Below are 18854 nucleotides of genomic sequence, written 5' to 3' on the forward strand. Positions count from 1 at the left end.
CTGAGAATTTTCGATCCTTACTTTGAATGTCTTCTTCTTGTGTACAGCCGACCACTCCGCCACCACTGAACGTAGCAGCATCGATTTGAATAGAGGCTATCACCATTTTCGAGTTTTTGCAATACTTCATCGAAAATTTCATAGTTATTACGAGTAAATGAAAAGAAAAATTCGTATCTATCAACGTAATTTTTGAATTTTAATTTACAAAACAAGGATGATATACTATTGTATAATAGGTTAAATTACGACATTGGCATAGCAGAGATGGAAGTGTCAGGAGAATATAATAAATTCCAATCTCTAGTGTCTTTTGATGAAAAGAAAGAAGACATGCTTTAAATGTATAATTAATATTTCTTAAAATGTAAGATTAGTATTTAAAATTAAAAACAAACTTTTATAATAAATTTTTGATTTTAAAACTGAATTATTGTTTTCAGTGCTCTGTAGTAACATACTAGTACTATACAATTAAAAATTATTATTTTTAAATGAATTTTTATAAAAACTTGTAACAATCAAGTTATTTTTAATTAAAATTTTGATTATATGCTTTTTTATTTATACAGCGGCTTATATCTGCCACTTAAAACACCAATAAACAGTAATTTATTGCATTTAGAAAAGAAGTCTTTATATATAAAATTATGATTTTTTTTTATTTTTTTGTTGTATATTTCTTGAATGAACAATAAAAAAAATTAATTTTGGTGCGTTATTTAATGTTTACTGTTTTTGACGAGTATACTCGTCAAACATTTTGCATTATATCGAGTTTATTCGTCCGGAGTAATAAGTAGTAACAATTTGCAGTTTGAATTTCAATTTTAGTAAAAACTGAAACATATTCGTAAATTTTGAGGTCAAGTCAAAATAAAGCATTTGCATTATATCGAGTTTATTCGTCCGGAGTAATAAGTAGTAACAATTTGCAGTTTGAATTTCAATTTTAGTAAAAACTAAAAGATATTCGTAAATTTTGAGGTCAAGTCAAAATAAAGCATTTGCATTATATCGAGTTTATTCGTCCGGAGTAATAAGTAGTAACAATTTGCAGTTTGAATTTCAATTTTAGTAAAAACTAAAACATATTCGTAAATTTTGAGGTCAAGTCAAAATAAAGCATTTGCGTTATATCGAGTTTATTCGTCCGGAGTAATAAGTAGTAACAATTTGCAGTTTGAATTTCAATTTTAGTAAAAACTAAAAGATATTCGTAAATTTTGAGGCCAAAAGTTGAAATCAAAGGAACAAATGAAGGATTGTTTATAATTATTATGAAAAAAAAAAAAAACGACAACTCCCATATAATATGATTTCATATTCCCCAATATAATTTCATATTACACATATTCTGTGTTTGACGAGTGTATTCGTCATCGTTAAATTTTTGAGACACAATTTAGATATACATTTTTCGAAGAGATCGAAACAGTTAATTGGTTAAAATACTTTTCAATTGGAAATATATGCTTTCACGATTTAAAAAGTCGGTATTCGGTTAAAATTAGAAGGGTCAACTAGTATCCATCCTGCAGTTCAGTCTGAAACAACTCTAAAAACCCCACAGATAAAACTTCTTCCAAGATACTGTGCAGAGTGGCCAGCATTAACCGACAATAGCAATGAAAATGTCTCCGAGGATAAATACACCACGCGATAAGAGGTTCTTTATACGAAAGCTTCCATTTTTCTGTCTCTGAAAGACGTGCGAGGTGGTTCGAATTTCCTCTGAGACAGATCTCGAGGGTTTGTCCAACGAGCAAAGGAATTAGTTTTCCTTTCTAAGAGTTTGGACGAAGTAGCATTTCTTTCTTTGATGATGGCGTTTGGGCAGGGTTTCTTTTCTCAATAAATGATGCAGTGGTTTCTCCTTTAAGCAGTGGTTTACAGTTGAAAAAATATTTACCTTATCTTTATTCCAGAGGAATGGAAAAAGAAAAAGCTAATTTCGTATATTATAAAACATCCTTCATTTTCTATACTAAGTAATAATAGCAATTGTTCTGATTCTAGTTACTACATGTTACTTTTATCGTATGCTATTCCATAAACTTTTGTAGAAGTTATTTTCGACGAATTTTTTAAAAATTATTTTTAATTGATATTTATCAATATTTTCTTGTTTGTAGAGGAAATGGAAATCGTTTACGCAATGACATTTTTGAAATGATGATTAGTTAAAAACATAATATTACACAGAAAAATTATTCATAGCAACATTTCCAATACATCTACATTATCTATTCATTTATTTAAAAAAGGACGAATATTTGCATGTTTTTTTTTGGTATAAATCCACATTATCGATAATAATATCGATAATATATCTACATTATACATAATATATACACATTTCGATAATATATCTACATTATACATAATATATACACATTTCGATAATATATCTACATTATACATAATATATACACATTTCGATAATATATCTACATTATCGATCCATTAATGTAAAAATAGATGAATGTTTGTATGTTTTTCTCTACAAATCTACATTTTTGTCCAACATTTCTAATATATCTACATTATCTACCCATTTACGCAAAAATGGATGAATATTTGTATGTTTTTTGTACAATATGTAAATATTCTCTTCAAGTCAAGCTTTATATCTTCCAAAAGTTTATTAAAATATCATTTATCAAATAACAAAAAGAAAAAAATATGTCTATTATTTATCCATTTATGTATAAATGGAGGAATATTTGCATGTTTTTTGCATAAATCCACATTTTTACCCAATATTTATAATATATCTACATTATCGATCCATTAATGTAAAAATAGATCAATATTTGCATGTTTTTTTATATAAATCCACATTTTTGTCCAATATTTCTTATATATTTACATTATCTACCCATTTATGCAAAAATGGATGAATATTTTTATGTTTTTTGTACAAATCTACTTTTTTATACAATATGTAAATATTCTCTTCAAGTCAAGCGTTATATCTTCCAAAAGTTTATTAAAATATCATTTAATTAAAAATTAAACTAATTTTTGGAGTTTTTAAAAATTTTAATATTATTTCACAAAAACGGATTTTGCGTTCTCTTAAAACTTATATATCTTTTCATCGATTTCAATTTCATTTCCGTATGATTTTTTTCTCTAATGTTAATAAATATTTTTAACTAATTTCATAGACAATATATGACAATGCTTTATTTTATTCTGACATTTTGTCGTTTAATCAAATTATTCAATTACCTACTTACTTTTGACAATGTTTAAATCAAAACACAAAATTGTTTTTTCTTGGACATTAACTGGGAAACAGAATTTTCGTTTCCGCTTTTATTACATAATATGTGTATTTTTTTTATTTGCACGTGCAATAATTTATAAAAGACTTATTCCTCAAATTCATGTTTTTCAGTTTAATCAAATAACAAAAAGAAACAATTTAGATAAATATATTCCATATGAATAATTTAACAGCTACCAAACAGATACCGATATTCTAAGCGAATCTAGTCGTCAAAGGCATCTAACACTTCGTTATCACAATGTTGGATTCTCCAGTTAAATTTTATAAAAGGTTTAAATGATAATAAGGATTAAAATAAAAATAATTAAAAAAATTAATTTAAAATTAATTTTTAATTAAAGTTAAACAATAAAAAAGAACCAATTATTTAATAATAATTTATTTCTTAAATGTTTTTCTTCAATTAAAAATGAAATAAGTTAAATATCAATTATTAAAAGTGAATTCAAAATAAACGAAAGGATAGTGACGAGTCCCCACTTAAATTAATGCAAGACGTTTGATATTTTTCAATAATATTCTATTGGAAATAGATAACAAAAAAAATGTATTTCAGTTGCATAGTGGTGTCTACTCTAAAATCGCAGCCGTTAAAATCTATTCTAATTCGTCTGTTTCGTCTTGAATTGTGTGAAGAATAATATCCGATCTAGTTTCAGTCAGTACATTAACCATGTCAGTCAGTACATTAACCATGTCAGCAGTACATTAACCATTTCAGTCAGTGCATTAATTATTTCAGTCAGTACATTAACCAATAGAAATTTTCCAATCCCTAATAATAACCAAAGGTTTTCGTACATTCTCTAATAAATGTGTATTATTAATCCATGATATTAGCGAATAATAGTTATGCAAGAGCCCATTAATGTGTTGCCCTCCATGATGAATTGCTGGAATGCATTTAATGCACAGCAAATACAATATCGAATGCATATTTTGGATGCTTTTTTTCTGACAGATTGAAGCCAAAATTTGAAGCAGAGTTACATATGTAATAATAAAATTATATACCAAATTTTTTTTACATTTAAATTTTATATTTTTTTTATTGAGTTTTAGAGTTACTGCTTCTACATTTTTATGAAAGTACAAACCATCAGACGGTCAATACCTTGATGGATTTGATTTTAAATTTGAAAGGACTGCGGAAAACTCTAGGTAGAGCCTGTTTAGACACCACTGATCTGATCACTGTTTTATGTGATGTAGAAGCCGCCCTGAACAGAAGACCAATTGTCCATTTTTTTTTCGTCGTGTGACTATTTTAAGCCAAATTTTTGCGCAGTAGTGTCTGAGGGTAAAGACCCCTGAGCACCCGAGGGCAGAAGTCTGACTTATAGCTCAAATGAAGATAGCACACACACACACTCGTTTACACAACCCCTTTTTACAGAGGGGATCATTCACGCACCTCACAGATAGAACACAGGGAAGAGAACAACCATGCCCGAACCAGGACTCAAACCTGGAACGCCTAGATCACGAGGAAGACGCGCTACCCCTAGGCCAGGACGTCGGCACCAATTGTCTATGAATATGGTATTAAAGAAGATCCGAGCGAAGCACTAACACCTTCCCACTTTCTCATAGGAAAACGACTCACAACTATCCCTTCTGGGCTACCGAATTCCGAATCAGACTTAACATGTATATGGAGAAGTCTTCAACATCTAATGGAATCCTTTTAGAAAAGATGGCAAAAGGAGTATCTAATGGACTAGAGAACAATTCACCGCGTGAGGAAGCCACCCGAAGGAACTGAGATCCGTGTCGGAGATGTGGTTTTGTTGCAGGAGGACGTTAGACCTCGACACACTACAACCACCTACACATCCGATGTTAAATTTATGAATCAAAATTTTATACATTTAACTATTTTGGTTTATAATTATCGTGTTTGCTAGTACTCTGGCAGCCAGGCAGACATTTCTCTGAGTGGATTTCACTCAAAATTTGTTAGAAATCTGCATATTGGATGTACAAACCTTATACCAAATTTCAACCGTCTAGATCCAAGATTTTTTGATTTATCTTGATTAGAGACACACAATCAGACACAATTACAAAAATTAGAATTTGGGAAGGTCTGAAACGTGAAACTGAAAAATTCGAGTTCGAATTTTTTGACGATTACAGTAGATTTAAAATAAATAAATAAATAAATAAAAAGCACATTAGACAATAGCACATAAACAGGAAATCTTTATTAAACAACCCCATGAACATAAAATGCTCAGACAGACAGACTTCGCTGAACTGTTCGCTTGACCTCATGTGAACTACTTACTGATTGACTCTGATTTCCTGGTTTTTACCGCTTCCTTGACAGGGAATCGAATTTTCTAGAACAAAAGCTGGAACTCTAATTCTAACTGTTTCTATGATTTTCGAATATCCCTTCATTTTATCGCTAATGGTTACCAAGGCCGGATTCATTGACCCAGCGTTCGTTTGAAATGCTCTGTAAAACGTTCTTCCTTTCTAGGTGGCTAATTGCCTAAGGAAGAAATATTAAAAATTCGTAGTAATAAGAAGTTATTTTCCTTTCCTTTAACGCTGCAATGGAAGTTGAAATTTTTATTATGTTCGTTTTATTTGTCAAAACACTAGCGAAAAATCATTCATTGAATTTAATTCGATTTATAATGCTGTATCATCACGATCAATCTGGACGTCAGATGACGATTAAAGATTATTTTTATTTTTAATTCTGCGTCATCTATATGTAAATAAATAATCTATACTTATATAAAGCTCAATGTGCGTGTGTGTGTTGGCGCTCTACAGGCCAGACTGTTCTACCTACAGCTATCAAATTTGGCACATGCATACCTTGGAGGTCGGGAATGTGCACCTGGGGTCCCCTTTTTTGAATTTGTAATAATTTTAATTATTAATTAAAAACTAACTTTTCCGCCAAAATCATCTTTTCATTTCCCCACCGCGAAATGTGTAAGGCTTCAGTTTTTTTTCCCACGCTAAAGAGGATAGGCTTAAGAAATTTTTGGCAGATTATTTCAAAGGATTCTGTTTATTTTCTTAAGGTTTGATGCATTTAAAGTTAAACATTGTTAATGAATCGATCTTTCAGATTCATTCTGAAGTACTTTTGAATTAAAATAAAATAGAATTAAGGAAATGAAAAATTTCTAATCTGCATAGCATTACCCCAACTGGAGTAGAAAATTTACGCATTTGCGTTACCATAATTGGCGTTGAAAATTCATTCATGCACATTGTGTTCTGATTGTTGACAACTATTTTCAACGGATACGGACTTAGTTTTGAAGGCTTAATATGTTTTCGACAGATTATTTCAAACAATTCTGTTTATTTTTTTAGTGTTTGATGTAGTTTAGTGTAGTTTAAAACTAAACATTGTTAATGAATCGATCTGTTCATGATGAATCTGAGAAAATTTTGTTGAAAACTTCTTGAGATATTATATAAATTACGAAAAATATTCTTTAGGGCCCATAAGGTTTAAATACTCAGCGACTCTATTTTCAGTACTCATATTTAAAAAATTCAGTAGCTTCATTTCAGTAGCTAACAGAAAATTAGAGAGATACATATTACGTTATGGCTGAAGGCCTTTATAATATTATGAGTGAATTATATGACTATTAAAATTTGAAGTTTTAAAATACTTTAATGAAGAAGCAATTAAAATAGGAGTTAGATAAAATATTTAATTATTAAAATTTTAACGTGCAATAAGATTGGCGAACCGGCTGGTCGCCAAAGGCGGGTAGTATAAAATAAAGAAATGAGTAGTAAATAAATGAATAATTTTTCTCACTTTTATGGTTATTTATTGAAATTTATCCTTTTTAATACTATATATTGTACTATTCTCAAAAAACTTTAAAATTATTAGTTTTAAGGGAATTAGCATTAGTGTCGTTGAGTTTTCAATAACCAAAAATGGTTTATTAAACTTTTGATTATGCGTCAGTTTATACCTGTCACTTGAAAGATGCATATATAGTAATTCACTTATAGCGAAGAAATTCCTAAAAACTAAAAAAAAAAAAAAAATTCATCGTTTCTACCATTAAAACTGACAGAGTTATGAATCTTTCAATTAAACTATTTTAGACCAATCAATGGTCAGCTAAAAGAAACAGATTCCGTTGAAGGAACAATTTTTCTTTCTCTAAATTCTCCATTGAAAGATCCCTATACAGTGCTTCACTGTATATAGAGGGATTTTTAAAAAACTAAAAGAATTCACCTCTTATGATCAAAACTGACAGAGTTATGAACCTTTGAATTTAAATATTTTAAACCTATCAATAGCCGACTCGAGGAAGCAGATTCCATTGAGAGGATGACTTTCCTTGCTCTAAAATCTCCATGTTCGAAGCTCCATAATTTAACGAGTTTCGGGCGTAGAAAAGTCTAAGTGTTTTTTTTTTTTTGTTTAAAATTTATAGTATGCGAAAAATATTTTCCCTAAAATGACAAACAGGACAACGGGAAGGAGTGAAATTTAGATTTAGTCCTTTTTTTATCAGTACAGTAATAGACAGAAACAACATAAAAAAATTTAAATCTGCTACAGCAGATTTCAAATTATCATATGAGAACATTATTTTTTAAGTGATTTGTTTGTCTTAATTAATTTAAATCCTTAACCAGTTTAAATAAGTTCAAAATAATCACGTGATTACCAGATTACGCATACGTCGATATTTAGAAAAACGATGGTTTATTTCATCTCACAATCGGTCGAACTATAAAACTTTATCTCGACGCCAGAAAAATTTCTTTTGCTATATTCCGGATTAAACTGGTTTGCGATGATCACGTGATTATTGTATTGAACAATCATTAATTTTTAGAAAAACGATGGTTTTTTCCTCCCATCCCAAATTTTTCGAGCTCCGAAATTTCTTTCGCCAGCTAGAAAAATTGAAAATGAAAGTTAAAATTTTATATCATTATTTTCATTATAATATACCGGGTGTCCCATAAATTTATAAATACTTTAAAAATTCATAAAAATTGAAGGAATGAGTATATTTTAATGCGGTTTGCGAAACTATTATTCTCATGAAGAGGGATTTTTTTCATACAAAAAAAAAGTTCAAAAATTTGTCGATAGAGGGCGCTAAACACAAGCAAAACATACAATTCTACAGGAAAAATACTTTTATTTGCATACAAGCAATTGTTTACATGCGTATCACACCAGTACTACAGTACTTGTTCTATGTGTCCGCCATCACCACAAATAACAGTTTGGAAGCGGGAGACAACACTGGTAACTGCATCATACAGCATATCCGGATGAATGCATGAGATTTCGTGGCGAATGGCTTCCTTTAGCTGCACTAACGAAGTTGGCCTATGGCGGTACACCCGAGACTTAAGGTAACCCCATAGCCAAAAATCAATGGGGGCCATTCATGTGTAAAGTGACGGCTGATTATCCGTTCTTCAGTAAAAGTTCTTCTCAAAAATGCCTTCACTTCGGTGCCGATGTGAGGAGGTGCCCCGTCTTGCATGAATGTCACTGTGTCATGGACATCGTGTTCCAATAAGGACGGTATCACTTCCTTCTGTAACATTTCCCAGTAACTTGTTCCATTAACTGAAAATGTCTTCCATCCTGCTTTTTTACAGGGCTTTTCAAAGAAAAAAGGGCCTACAATAATGGATGCAGTGAAACCACACCAAACAGTAACCCGTGGTGAATGCAGGGGCTTCTCAGTGTAAGCATGTGGATTCTCATGTGCCCATATTCTACAGTTATGGTATTAACTGCTCCATGCAAAGCAAAATGAGCCTCATCCGTCCACAATATTTTCAGCAGCCATCGCGGATCATCTTCAATTTTCGTCAAAGCCCAATTTGAGAATTCCAATCTCTTAGCTGTATCATTTGGTAAGAGCTGATGTAGCGATTGCAATTTGTATGGGTACAATTGCAATACACCATGAAGGATACGGTACACCGAAGTCTTTGGTATACCAGTTATTCGTGCCACTTGTCGTGCGCTACTGACTGCACTTGTAGACTGTTCCCTTAGCGTGTCCATTTGCGAAGAGACATCGGGGGTACGGTCTGTTAAACGAGGTGCACCACTGCGTGGCCGATGACACAAACTTGCAGTTTCTTCGAAACGGCGTACTAGGGAAACAAGTCCAGCAGGAGTGATCGGACCTGAACCTTTCTTCAATCTTTTCTGTGTCCTAAACTTTCGTAAGGCTTCAGCCGCCGATTCGTTGCTGACATTAAACAATTTTACCAATAGTGCAATCCACCAGTGTCAACATCTTAATACAAACCTTATGCAAACCTTTAGAAATGATGTGTCAATCGCTCACTCTGCCTTTCATAAGACTTTAATTTGCATATTTCCACTGATTTGCTTGTGTGCAGCGCCCTCTATTGACAAATTTTTGAATTATTATTATTTTTTTTTCTGTATCAAAAAAAAAATCCCCCTTCATGAGAATAATAGTTTCGCAAACCGCATTCAAATATACCCAGTCCTTCAATTTTTATGAATTTTTAAAGTATTTAAAAATTTATGGGACACCCGGAATATATATATATATATATATATATATATATACACGTTTCGATACCTTCCCTCGCAGTTTCTTGTTGATTCCCCTTTTTTTTGTGCTTCTTCGGGCGATAGCTTCAAACAACCCATGCGCTTTATTTTCTGCCCGCGTATTTTGAGGCTTCAATAACCTCAAACTAAAAACACATCATGTATTCACATGATAATATATTGTCTTTGTTACATTAATTAAATCCTTTTCCTATTCTGAATTATATACCCAGTTTCTAACTGATTGGAAATAATATTGGTCATGGTAATAGTGACCACTCAGTATAAACGGCAATAAGTATATAAAAATGAACAAAGTAAATATTTCTTTAGTTCTTTACTACTAACTGAAAGACCAATAGTAACATCATTTATTGAGAAAACAAGTCCTGTTTGAACATCATCACACCAAAAAAAGAAATGCCACTTCGTCCAAGCCATGAGAAACGAAAACAAATTCCTTTGCCCATAGGACAAACTCTCGAGATCTGTCTTTGAGAAATTTTGAACTCCTCGCACATTTTTTCAAAGAACAGAAAAATAAATTTTTCCAAGTGCAGAACTTCTTACTTGGAAATTTTTTCTTGGTCCCTTGAGAAATTTTTCGCTATTATCTGGAAATGTTTCTTTTGAGGATTAATTTAGAAGAGCTCTTAACTGAAAAGTTTGCAGTAAGATTTTGGGTGAATGAAACATACATTTTAAGATCTTCCTCATCGAATTATAGTAATTATTTAAAATAATAAATTTGCTCATTTTATCAATATATATTAGTACATGCTTTTTTTATATTTAGAAGAAACTTCACCTCTGTTACTATTAATAATAAATGAGAATATGCATGTCTGCATGTATGGGTATTGACGTTTTACAGGAAAAACTGTTTGACTTAGAGTTACCAAATTTGGCACAAATTTACTTTGGATTGTGGAAATTGCACCTCAAAACGAGTGTTTTGAAATTGTTATTATAATTTTTAATAAATTAAAAACTAAACGATACGAGTTTTTCGGCAATAATATTTTCGAAAATATTATTGTACAAAACGGATTCATTCACCATTTTAAAATTTAAAGACTTGACATTTTAATAACGCCATTTTATTTCCTTTGCAATTTTTCTAGATTTTTTGCAATTTTATAAATGTACATTTACTGACATTTTTTTAAGTTCTAATTAATTTCCTAGTAAATTAGCTCCTTTACTTTAATCTAGAAATGTCTCTTCATTCTTGATCCAAATCCCATTTTTTATTTAATTATTTCTAACACGTGCTCTAAAAGATTGCTGACGTTTTGGTTGCCACACCACAAGCGAAGGTATAAAAATCCCTACCCTCTACGCATTCCAGTCAAAGATCTAAGATTCCCTTTCCTAAGTCGACACGTCTCATAGAAACCCGTATGAGAATCTCTTAGAAAAAAATACAGACGGAAAAATTACTTTTACTTTATTTTTGTCTCGCGATGTACACAGATGCATCGTCTTATCACTTCTTCTCTTATACAAATTATGCTCCCATAGTAAAAGAAATTGTAGTTCATACAAAATGTTTTCCCCTTTTCTGCCATGCATTTGCAAAATTATGTTACGTATATATTTTTTCATAGCATTCAGCAACAGAATGTGTGCTTATTGTTCCAAAGTGTGCTCATTGTTCCAAAAGACATTTTCATGTGATTTTCTTCCGTTGATGAATTCTAAGGAAGTCGAATTCTCCTAATTATCTAAGTAGTTTAATATGTAGGAATCAGAAATTACATTTCAGCAAAAGACAATGTGTAGTTTGAAATAGATTATCCAGATACTGAAATTTTTAATAGCACGATGCCCGTAATAAGAAACTCCATTAGAAGTGTTCGTGTATATAATGAATAAAACACGAGCAAAATTGTTTAAATAATTCATCTCCAATATTTGCCACAATTTCGTGCCTAAAAATACTTTGTTTGGGGAATCATAAATTTAGATGAGAACGGTATCTAGTTAAAAATATATTCGAACGACTCAGCAAATTGATTGATTGATTGATTCAGCAAATATCATTTTCAACATCAGTATTCTGCATTTGCAACTCCATCAGACGACCAAGAAAACAACTGCCGTCCGTTTTAGAATCTCATGCCTTTTACTTTTGGTCATAGAAGTCATGAAAGAGGTGATATTCAGAGAGTGAGAAGAGCATAATGCCGAAATTTTTCGTTCAGAGAGTGTTCTTTTGTTATCTTTCCCGATGTTGGTTTTTGTTTTGTCTTTGAATTGTATTATTTGGCTTTAATTCAAAACTTTGTAATGTTTCTATTAATTGCTCATAAAAAACAATAAAAAAAAGTTGCTCCTTCTTTATTTGTGATTCTATTTCGATGAAATCAAAACTGATAGGCGCATGTGCAATGGTTTGGAGGATTTCACTCATCAAAAACAGATAGTAAAAGGAATGATGACAAAAATAAATAACATTTCATAAATAGAAACGTAACAATTATTTTATGATACACTGCTTTTTATTTCTTATCGCATGACATTTCTACTCAGGGCTATGAAGAATAAGAAAAATCAGTATTTGATATAAAAATCTCAGACCTTTACTATTTTTAATAACTATCACTCTTGTGTTGCTAAGCTGTAAGATCCGAATTTTATTCTTAAATTACTTTAAAAAAAATCAAGCAGTTGAGAATTCTCTCAAGATAGAGCTTCCGGTACGAACTCTTCCCGATAATAGGAGTGAAAAATGCCTCAGGGAATAAAAGACCCCACGACAAAACGGTCTTTAGTCGAGGGCTTGTATTTTTCTGTCTGAAAGAACGAGCGGGGCAGTTCTTATTTCCTTAGAGACAGATCTAGAGAGTTTGTCCAGCGGGCAAGAAAAAATTAGTTTTTGTTTCTAAGGGTGTGGACGGAGAGACATTTCTTTCTTTAGAGTGAACATGATTTGATTTCTCAACAAATGATGTTATTGTTACCCCTTCAGGTAGTGGCGGAGAGTTGAAGAAATATTTGTCCTGTCTGTACTCTGCAGAAAAACGGAATAAACTGCTTGAAAGAAAATGTTTATTTCACCCCAATAAAGATTTTTTTTAATACTAGGTGCTTGCATGTATTTTAATCAGCGACATCTATTGGTAATCATGTGAAGTATCTATATAAACGACAATGGTTTTGGGTTTTACCAATTTACTATTACTTTATTGCTATCATTTTGAAAGTTTTCCCTTTCATCTTATTGAGTAATTCAGCGTATAAAGAACTCAATCATGGAACGCTCCAAAATGGATTCTCGACATTCATTGCTTTTTTTGTTTGATTTGAAGAAATCTGTTGCCGAAGCCCATCAGACACTTTTAGAAACGTATGGTGATGCTGCGCCGTCATATCCAAATAGCTGGGTTTGGTTTCAACGGTTTATAGTTGTGATTTCGATGCCAAAGAACGGCCTGGAAGATCAAGAAAATTCAAAGACAATAAATTGCAAGACTTATTGGACGAAAATGGGAAAAAGTTGTAGAAAATGATGAAAAATATTTTATTTGATATATATTGTACCAATTTTTCTCAATAAATGCTTTTTTAAAGCGAAAAAATGATTAAAATACATGCAAGCACTTAACAGAAAAGGGTGTCCGAAAATTAATGCGGGATATGAATTTGCCACCATTCGTGCATCAAAGTGTTGGCAACCTGTTAAGAAACCATTTAACAGCTGATATTTTAGGATTAGTAAATGATGTACATATGATATACTTGTACTATATTCCTACATGATAGAACAACGTGTTTTCATTGTCGTACATGCTAATCTTCTCTGTTTCGTTCCAATTTTAGTATATGTACTTCCGAAGCGAGTACATTTCATTGTTGTACAATACGTATTTTAAAAATAATGAAAGTTTGACGGCCACAGTTCGAAAATTTGAGAATTGGCCCCCAATATTGTATGATTTAACACCATTAGATTTATTTTTAGGGTGTTATTTGAAGTCAAAGGTCTATGCCAACAAGCACGCGTACATTGAAGGACGAAATTCAATGCTGTATCAATGAAATTCAGCCACATATACGCAAAATGGCCATGGAAAATTTCGACTAAAGAATGCATGTGTGCCAGCTAAGGTGTGGTGACCATTTGTCTAAGTGTTATTCTGTACATAACCCTATCCTGTGTACTTTACAATTCAATAAAAATATAACAATTTAAAGAAAAATAAACCCTTTAATTCAAATCTTGCATTAACACGTTGTTCTATCTTGTAACGCTCCATTTTTACTAACCCTAAATTATCAGGTGTCAAATGGTTTTATTAATAGGGTTGCCAACAATTTACTGCGCGAATGGTGGCAAATTCAGATCTTGTGTTAATTTTGGGGAATCCTTTACTTTTAATAAAATTTTTTATTCAATATTGCCACTTTTATTACCTTACAACTTTTCGGATTCTATATTAATTTTAATATAGCGCCGCCTTCCAAGAATTTTAAAGGAATTTTATTTCCTCTTATTGGATTTTAGGTCCTTACATTTTAAATCATGTTTAACTGATAGATATACTTTAAACAAATTTTGTAATTCTTTGAGCGAGAGGCACGCGCCATGCCATGCAAATGAGTTCTAAAAATTCCATTTTTAATTAAAAGCTTGCATTAAAAACGAATTCTTTTATACTTATTCATGTACCTGCTTATTTCCAGACAGCAGACGCTACTTTCTCATTTACTGTTGCCGAAACCAGCCTAATAAAAAGCGCCAAATGAAAAACAACCAACCTTGAATCACTGATGCATCTGCCGCCAAGAACAACAGCAAAGTCTTTGAATATTCCAGACCCGCCATTTTCCCTATTTATCATGTCCTGCAAAAGCATTCCTTGCACGTTCTTTCCGGACCAAATCCTTTCACTTCCGCAAGAATAGACCAGGGGAGATTAGCAGCCAGAATAATGCATCAGCACGGTGGTTGCGAACGTCTCATTTTTCCTCATTTGGCGGATGCACGAATTTATGGTGGTTGCCGCCCGCCCAACCACCACCCCTGAAGACCGATTTCATTACCTGCCTGCCGTATAAAGCTTCGAGTGCTTCTGTTTATTTCGCGGGGGATTACACTGTAGAATTTGGCGTGTTTATTTTCTACTTGGGACCGCAGCAGGCTTTTGTTGGCTTGTTTGGCTGCAAATTAATAAATAATGCAGTCGGAAAAATGCTGGAAGTATTAGCTGGGATTTGTGCGCGCCTGTGGTGCGTCGCATTGAATTCTGGGAGGCGATGTGAATATGTAATGAAGGGGGGGGGAGAGGACAGAATGCAAATGTATCGTGAGCAAATAGGAAAAGGAATGAAGTGTTGAATGATATTGATTTGTATTTTTGAAGGCTTATCAGTGATTTCGCGTTAATCCGGTGGGTACTGAATATTTGACCCCTTTATTAAATGGAGCCATTAAAATAATCATTTATCAGAAGAAAAGAGAACTAATGAACTTTTTTCTGTTTAAAACAGAAGAAGAAGAAAAAAAAAAAAAAAAAAAAAAAAAAAAGAAGAGAGCAGCAACAATTAGGAATATCAATTACTGTAGATTATCGATAATTATTATCGATTATCTATCTGAGGACTGTAATATTACTGTTTGATTCAAGTGTATTTTTACATTTGATTAAACCATTTGACGTCTATTTCGATCATCTATATCTCTTCATCTATACTTCTTTTCGGTGATTAAATGAAGATTTTAGTAACAAGTCAAGCCCTCATCCGAGCATTTCTATTAATGTTTTGCAATCCCGTTTATTAGTTTAGCGAAGCGTTAAATTAAGAGCTATTATAAAAACTTTCAATAAAGCAATTTGAAATATTCATATAGCGATTTGTTTACATTTGCCATTTTGTTGTTGCCATTCGACAATAATTAATAAGAACGACTTTTGTACCACGCACACTAGTGTTTTATACATATAAATAATGAGTAATTAATATATTAAAACGAAGGAAATAATTAAAATATAACATGTTTAATTGGACAAATATCGGTAAGAACACCTAAATTTTCGATAAATAGAAGCCACAGATCAGATTTTCATAAAAGTCCAACATGCATTTCTCTTTTTCCTCCGTCGATGTTGCTTCGTTAAAAATTTACTTTCTTTTTTCATTGTTTACAAAAATGAACTTGTGTCATCTATATAATTATAAGAAAATCTAAGAACAAGATCATGTACTGATAGAAATTTACATTACTATTTTCAATGATTAAAATCTTTTCCCCCGTTATAAAGTAAAAAAGGCATTGTACTTATTCTGTGCATACGGTTTTTAACAGTAATACGGTTATTAATAGTTGATGTAGAAGCTTTTCGGGGACTTAACTATATAAAAATAATCTTCATCAATTCAATATGGACAGAAAAATAAAACACAAGATAAATTCAATTTTGGTAAGAATATAATTTAATGTGTATGTATTTGGTTTTAAATGAAGTCTAATTTAAAGTATTTAAGTGATCATATACATTTAACAATAATAAATAAAATAAAATAATACAATAGCATCGTAAGTCATTTTTTTCAATCCGGGAGAACTACAAAAAATTGTTAAATACAGATTTTTTCTGTGCTCAACGATTTAATTTTTTGTAAAAACCAGCTGGAATGGTCTTCTCAAAACTTTTTTGCATACTCTCTAACAAAAGTGTTATCCGAGAGAACACCTTAGAGTACAATAGTTACGAAATATTAACCTTTGGCGGGAATTCAGCTTTTTGACTGAATTTGTCGTGCGATTCTTGGCGAGTTATTTGGCGATTAATCTCTTCCACTCAACTAATAGCATCCAAAAATCGAATTTGTGTTCTAGACTAGTTTTTCCCAACCAATTTGAAACAAAAATTTGACACAAAAATACACTTGTTAACACAAAATCACATACTAAATTTGACATGTTTCTAAAATTACAGACCGACAGACGGTCAATCCCTAGTTGGATTTGGATCAAAATTTGATTGGTGTCTAGGCTAAAGATGCTAAATTTGTGTATCGAATCTTATCTATGTAGCTCTCTTCATTTAATAGTTATCGTGTTAAATTATATTCGAACAGCATGACAGACAGACTTCCTCTGAACATTTTTTACTCAAAACTTGACAGAAATCTGCAAATTTGGTGTAAAGATTGTGTGTCAGCCGTCTAGCTGAAAGCGTTTTTAACGTTATCTTTGTCACAGACAAACATTTTCAAAAAATGTGTTTCAGAGGGGTTTAAAATGTGGAGATTCGTCAAAAGTTCAATTTTTTTTTTTTATGATTAATATATTTTCTCTACACTACGTATATGAAAAAGTAAAAACGGATAAAATATCACAATATATAAAACTTAAAGGATTTATATTTAATTCATTAAATTTTTTCCATGTTTCCAATATAACTATAATTTAATATCTACAACAATTATTCTGCCTCATGACCATTATCTGATAGCGATTATTAAATCGATGATATAATTTAGATAGAAAGGCAAATATTTTTTTGTATAAAAAAGAATATTTATCATATCTTGGAATAGTAATATAAAAAGTTTGATTAAATGCATAAATAAACATTTTTTCACTAAAACATCTCGGTTATATTTATCTTTTTGTGTATACAGAAACACAAATTTATTGGTATCAAACTTTAGCTAAAGATCAAATTACTTGTTTTCGAGCGTTACTTGGTCGCAATAGTCATTAACTTATTTCTAACAACACAATTTCATCATCATGATCGTTCAAGTCACATTCTTGAATATTGGACTTCGTTTTTAGTTATGAAAGTTTCCACTAAGTACTGCAAGTTATTAAATTAACTTTCCCTATTTGCTTCTGGAATTTCCTATATTAAGTCATTTGCTTTTTCATAAAGAATATTCGCAATATTAGTGCACCGTTAATAGAAATTCCAAATTATATTAAGAATTTGCTGTACTAAATCGTTTTTTTTTATAAAGAATGTCGGCGTGGTATTTAAGGTGATCTGATGAAAAGACTAATAGAGTTTCTCTGGACTTAATAGCAGTTTCTTAACGCAAAATTGAGAATTTTGACATGAAACCCTTATTACAAAGTTAGCAAAATAAAAAAAAAGAAAGAAAACTTAATGATAGTTTTCTCTAAGAAAGTATTAACTGATTTATTACAACCATATTGGGCCGTGGTGGCCTGGTGGTAAGGTCTCGGTTTGTGAGCCGTAGGATTTCAGGTTGGAAATCCCATTCTACCGAAGAACCGCCGTATAAGGGGGTCTGTTGCACGATAAATCTATCAGGGCCAAACGTCCTCCCGTTGGTGTGGTGTGGTGTGGAGAGGGGGGGGGGGGGGTGCCAGCTCAGGTGTCGTCCTCGTCATTTGACCAAGGTTCAAAATTACAAGATGTGTCCCAAAATAGCCCTAGTGTTGCTTTAAACGGGACGTTAATATAACTAAACTAATTATAACCATATTTATGATTCAACCAGAAGATAGGAATATTTTACTGATCGATCTATATTATCTTAACTATAAATATTAAGTCGAAATTTCAACATTTATGAATGATAATATAATCTAGTTTGGCGGCATTAACTAAAGCTAAATCCGGACGAACATGAGTGATTTTTTTTGTTTTGTTGAGTGGGATATTTGCAAGGCTAAGGCAGGTAGCAAACGGGAGACTTTTTTTATGTGAATACTAACTAGATAAAAACCGAGAGCAAATAGACTAGTTTTTGTATGTGATGGTATCAACTACTGAAGCCAGAAGAAAACGAAGGACTAATCTATTGTGAGTTGCTATTGATTTTTTCGAAATGCCGGTGCACACTGATAACTTTTTCTTGCGTGTTTATATTTAGACTTAAATCGGGAGCACATGGGATGGACATTCGTTGTGTTGTGATATAAACAAGACTAAAGCTGGGAGCACATTCGTGACTTTTTGTTGCGTGTTAAATTAAATAGTTTCAAGCCAGTTTAAATTT

At 31.7% G+C, this 18854-nt stretch overlaps 1 protein-coding gene and 1 pseudogene across 1 annotated transcript in view; both read right to left on the reverse strand.

Moving 5' to 3' along the window:
* Positions 1-18854, reverse strand: part of LOC129989483 (neprilysin-1-like) — a 459015-nt gene that overhangs the window by 135505 nt on the left and 304656 nt on the right. The window lies entirely within an intron of this gene.
* LOC129989531 (U6 spliceosomal RNA) lies at positions 13664-13721 on the reverse strand (annotated as a pseudogene).

This window comes from Argiope bruennichi, chromosome 10 (assembly GCF_947563725.1).
Source record: "Argiope bruennichi chromosome 10, qqArgBrue1.1, whole genome shotgun sequence".
NCBI classification, from domain to species: Eukaryota; Metazoa; Arthropoda; class Arachnida; order Araneae; family Araneidae; genus Argiope; species Argiope bruennichi.